Source organism: Panthera onca, chromosome D2 (genome assembly GCF_046562875.1).
Source record: "Panthera onca isolate mPanOnc1 chromosome D2, mPanOnc1 haplotype 2, whole genome shotgun sequence".
In the NCBI taxonomy this organism is placed as follows: Eukaryota; Metazoa; Chordata; class Mammalia; order Carnivora; family Felidae; genus Panthera; species Panthera onca.
Genome location: NC_138349.1, coordinates 74,730,511 through 74,736,239, shown reverse-complemented (window position 1 = coordinate 74,736,239; position 5,729 = coordinate 74,730,511). Strand labels below are relative to the sequence as shown.

General features: G+C 42.2%; 1 pseudogene; it reads left to right on the top strand.

Annotated features, from left to right (window-relative positions):
* The first annotated feature begins 3,503 nt into the window (after nucleotides 1–3,503).
* LOC132684610 (ADP/ATP translocase 2 pseudogene) lies at nucleotides 3,504–4,402 on the top strand (annotated as a pseudogene).
* Nucleotides 4,403–5,729: the final 1,327 nt, after the last annotated feature.

The following is a 5,729-nucleotide window of genomic DNA, read 5'->3' as shown; positions in this document are numbered from 1 at the left end:
TGGCCTGCCTCCTACAGGAGGGAAGAACCTTCTAGGCAGAGCAAGAGGGGATACAATTGTTCAGAGTTGGGGCAAAGCAGGTCTCTTAAAATTGTAAATAGCTGGCTTTGGCTGGGACATTGGATATGAGGTCCCCTCCATCACTGGAGCCCATCTCAACTCTTTCTGGCCCAAATTCTGACCCTTTCGGTCACCCACTCACATATCAGCAGGCATCTCTTCAACCGTGCCACCGGTCTGGGGTTGCTTCAGTGACGCAGACGTAGTCCTGGCCTCAGGTTGCCTCCCTGATGCCATTCTCCTCCCCACTCAGCAGCCTATCCCATACATTCTGCCAGACTTAGCTGACAGAGATCCTTCCAGAAGCCTGGGGGATAGGACACCACATTCATTTTGTGCTGTCAGTTAACCCTCGCCAGATCCTCCTTTCACGTCTGTCCTTTGATCCTCCCAGCTCTACCCAGAGCAGAGGTTGATTAGCTCCCGGTTATTCCGCATGGCACAGAGACCTTGCCACTGCCCGCAGAAGGCACTTAGGAGCACACTTGCCACTTGCACGCAAGACAGGAAACAAGTAGCCGAAAGAGGACTTGCATCGCTTAGTACAGGACGTCCCTTGCTTGATCCACAAACACTTCCTTAAGGTCTCAGGTACCAAGCCTGACCTATGGGGAAGCAGAGCTGAGTCCTTACCTTTCCTTTGTTCCTAGTTTGGAGGTGGGAGTCAGGCATGAAATCCACAAGCTACAAGGTGATCAATGCAAATACCGAGCTACGTACGGGCCAAGTGCTGGGAGCGCAAAGGACAGAGGGACACATCCTTCCCGGGAGAGCTGGGGACCTTCGCTGAGGACGTAAACTTTGAGCTCAGCTTAAAGTGTGCGTGGACATTTTCCAGATATGAATGGGAAAGAGGGCATTTGCAGCAGAGAGACCCACACGTGAAAGGCCCGGAGCTGTCTGTCAAAGGGATTTACGGACCATCTTATGGTTCTTCAAACTCCCTAAGCACTTCCCCGCTTTAGAGCCCTTGTGCCGGCTGGCCCCTGGAGTCCCTCTGCCTGGAACATTTCCTCCCAACCACCTGTTTTCCTCCAAGTCTTTGCTCACCAGATCCTATCAGATCTCCCCAAATGGAAATCTGCGCCCACCTCCTTCATTCCATTGTCCTATACCAGTATGAACATTCCATTCTTGCTGCATTGATTTAAGATCTCAAATGAATCCATGGGTGTTTGTAATATTTATAGCCTCTGCGGGGTAAATCCATCACTCTATCTACTATATATGTATACATGTATCTATTTATGTATCTATGAATCTATTATCTATTATCTAAGCTTACACTATGTTGTTCACTCAAACCCCATGCATTTCTGTTGTTATGAATTATTTGTTGATTCCTTGGAGAAGTATATTAAAGTATGTCACTATAATTATGTATTTATCTATTTCTCTTTTTTGTATTCCTAAACCATTTTAATAGCTCACAGTTGTCTTGTTAGGTGTATAGAATTCTATATTCCACCAATATGAAGTCCCTATTTACTTGTTTAACATTTCTGGCCTTGAATGGTATTACATTATCTGATATTATCTCCTCTTTCTTTTTTGTGGCATTTCCTCAGTACATATATTGTTCAATCCTTTATTTTTACCTTTTTTCCCTAAGATTTTGTGTTCATTTTACCTACTATGCCCAGCCTACAGTGACATTTTAAAATCTCATCTGAGAATCTGTTTTTAAATGGGCGATTGCAATATGTTTTCATTCACAAGGATTATGAATATGTTGCACATTATTGCAGCCTATCCTGGCCTGTTTCTAGGAATTTGGAACAAATGGGAGCCCGTGTTCATATGGCTAGTAAGGATTATGAATCAAGCTGAAAACAAAATATGTTCTATCCTTTACCTTGATAAGTATGGCTTCATCATGGCAACATTACACAGTACATTTAAAGGTTTACTTTTTATATGACTAAAAGTTGCAAAAAGTCAAAGATGGATGAATTAAAATCTTGCGTATCTGCGAGTCCTATTGGTGGGTATCTGTTCAGACTGCTATAAGAAAACGCCACAGACTAGGTGGCTTATAGACTACAGAAATCATTTCTCATAGTTGTGGAGGCTGGAAGTCTGAGGTCAGGGTGCCTGCAGGGTCAGGTAAGGGTCCTCATCCAGGTCAGACTTCTCCTGTACCCCCACATGGCAGAAGGAGCTAGGAGCTCTGTGGGATCTCTTTTATAAGGGCACGAATAGTATTCAGGAAGGCTCCTCCCTTGTGACCTAATCACCTCCCAGAGGCCCTACCTCCTGAGGGGTTAGGATTTCAACATACGAATTGGGGGGGGGGGGGACACAAATATTTAGACCTTAGAAATGGGTTAGTGGTATTTGACTAACTTATACAAAAGTATATATTTATTTTACAAAATGCGTTTTCTTGCCTTCATTTCAGCAAAATTATGTTGCTAAATAAGTATTTTCATGAGAGATGGAGGAGGATGGCAGAGGAGAATCCTGAGCTGACCTCATCCCACAGACACACCGAGCTAACGGCCACATTTGTGCAACAAACTCTGGAAATGACCCAAAGACCCAACAGACTGGAAAGTGTGTTAAGACCTTCCACAGTGAATCGTGGAGATGAGGCCACATTGAAAAGGGTAGCAGGGGAGAAGCAGCTGGGAACCAAACCCCAGGTAAGAGACCACAAGCCGAGAGAGCAGAGGGTCAGACCCCACATCGGCACCCTAGGCACTGGAGATCTGCTCTGGGAAGGTGAGTCCCCATAACTTCTGGCTTTGAAAACCAGCGGGTCTTATCTCTGGGTACTTTAAAAATCAGCAGGCTTAACTCGAAAAGAGTCAGAGTGAGGTAGGAAATGGAATCTATGTCCTTAAAGAGCCAGCATATGTAACCACCTGGCCTGAAACACAGCACTGAAGCAGCAACTTGAAAAGCACCTGGGGTATACGTATACATGAAGACCTATTTACTAATCTCAAAGCATGTGCTGGAGGGGCAGGGATTGTTAGGGGACTTCTCCAAGAACAAAAATGCTGGTAGGTGCCTTTTCTCTTCCCCTCCCCCAGCCTAGGTAGCAAGATGCTGGAGCATCTGGTTCTGGTGACTAGGGGGCATTGTGCTCAGGGAACCACAGTACCTCTTTTATACAAGGCCACTACTTTCAAGACCAAGAGACAAAGCTGGCCTTCCTAATGCAGAGAATCACACAGAGAGTTAGACAAAATGAGGATATGGAGGAATATGTCCCAAATGAAAGAGCAGGACAAAATCACAGCAAACAGCTAAATGAAAGGAAGATAAACAATATGTCTAATAAAGAATTCAAAGTGATGATCATAAAGACACTTACTGGACTTGAGAAGAGTGGAGTTCTTTGACTTCAACAAAGAGATAGAAAACATAAAACAGAACAAGTCAGAGATGAAGAATTCAATAACCAGGCAGTTGCCTCCCTCCTCTTTCCTTTCAGCATGACAGATGCTGCTGTATCCTTCATTGCCAAGGACTTCCTGGTGGCTGAATTGGCCGTGGCCATCTCTAAGACCACGATAGTTCCCATCAAGCAGGTCAAGCTGCTGCTGCAGGTGCAGCATGCCAGTAGGCAAATCACCACAGATAAGCAATACAAGGGCACTATAGACTGCATGGCTCATATCCCTAAGGAGCAGGCAGCCCTGTCCTGGTGTGGTAACTTGGCCAATGTCATCAGATAATTTCCTACCCAGGCTCTCAACTTTGCCTTCAAAGATAAACACAAGCAGACCTTCCTGGGTGGTGTGGACAAGAGAACCCAGTTTGGGTGCTACTTTGCAGGGAATCTGGCATCAGGTAGTGCTGCTGGGGTTATATATCCTTGTGTTCTGTGTATCCTCTTAATTTTGCCCATATGCGTTTAGCAGCTGATGTGGCAAAGCTGGAGCTAAAGGGGAATTCAGAGGCCTCAGTGGCTGCCTGGTTAAGATCTACAAATCTCATGGGATTAAGGGCCTGTGCCAAGCATTTAGTGTGTCTTTGTAGGGTATCATCACCTACCAAGTTGCCTACTTCGGTATCTATTGACACTGCAAAGGGAATGCTTCCAGATCCCAACAATACTCACATCTTCATCAGCTGGATGATCACACATTCTGTCACAGTGGCTGCTGGGTTGACATTCTATCTGTTTGACACTGTTCGCCGTCATATGATGATGTAGTCAGGGTGCAAATGAACTGACATCATGTATGCAGGCTCACTTGACTGCTGGAGGAAGATTGCTTGGGATGAAGGAGCCAAAGCTTTTGTCAACTGTGCACAGTCCAATGTTCTCAGAGACATAGGTGGTGCTTTTGTGCTGGTCTTGTATGATGAAATCAATAAGTTCACATAGGTTTTTTCCTAGCTTATCCTCTGTGTGAACAGGCATGCAATATTATATAACATATCTTGAGCATTCTTGACAGATTGTTGGCTATTTAACAATAGCAACTATTTACTGGTCGAAAATGGGAGAGAATAATATTCATCTGACCAGTTTTCTCTTAAAGCCATTTCCATGATGATGGGACTCAAGTACAGTTTTTATTTCAGTTACTCCTGATAAATAAACTTGAAGAAGTAAAAAATTACCTGAAATTTAAAAAAAAGAATTCAATAACAAAAATAAGAAAAAACACTGGAGGGAATCAATAGCAGATTAGAGGAGGTAGAAGAATGGATCAGCGATCTGGAAGACAGGTTAATGGAAAGCAACCAAGCTGAACAGCAAAAAGAAAAAAAAAGAATAAAAATAAATGAGAATAGGTTAAGGGAAGTCAGCGACATCATCAAGCACAATAACATTCACATTAAAAGGATCCCAGAAGGAGAAGAGAAAGAGAAGGGGGGCAGAAAACTTATCTGAAGAAATATTATCTGAAAACTTCCCTAATCTAGGGAAGGAAACAGATATTTAGATCCAGGAACCATAGAGAGCCCCTACCAATATTAATCCAGGGAGTTCTATACCAGCACACATGATAATTAAAATGGCAAAAAGTAATGATAAAGAGAGAATTCTTAAAGCAGCAAGAGAAAAGAAAATAGTTACATACAAAAGAAATCCCATAAGGATATCAGCTGATTTTTCAGCAGAAACTTTGCAGGCCAGAAGGAATGACATAATATATTCCAAGTGCTAAAAGGAAAAAACCTACAACCAGGAATACTCTACCCAGGAAGGTTATCATTCAGAATAGAAGGAGAGATAAAGAGTTTCCCAGAAAACAAAAATTAAGGGAATTCATGACCACTAAGCCAGCCTTACAAGAAATGTTAGAGAACTGATTTGAAAGAAAAGACCATAACTGGAAGAACATTAATGAAAGTTTAAAAATTCATAGGTAAAAGCAAACATAAATAAAGGTAGTAGATTAATCACATATAAAGCCAGTATGAAGGTTACAACACAAATGTAGTAAAATCAATTATATCTACAAAAATCAATCAAGGGATACATAAAATAAAAAGAGGTAAATCATGGCATCTTATACATAAATGTGAAAGTCGGTTAAATTTTAGTGCTTTTAGGATGTGTTCAAAATTAAGTAATCATCAACTTAATATAGACTGCTATACACATAAGATGTTATATATGAACCTAATCGTAACCACACATTAAAAATCTGTAATTGATATGCAAAAAATAAAGAGAAAGGAATCCAAATATAACACTAAAG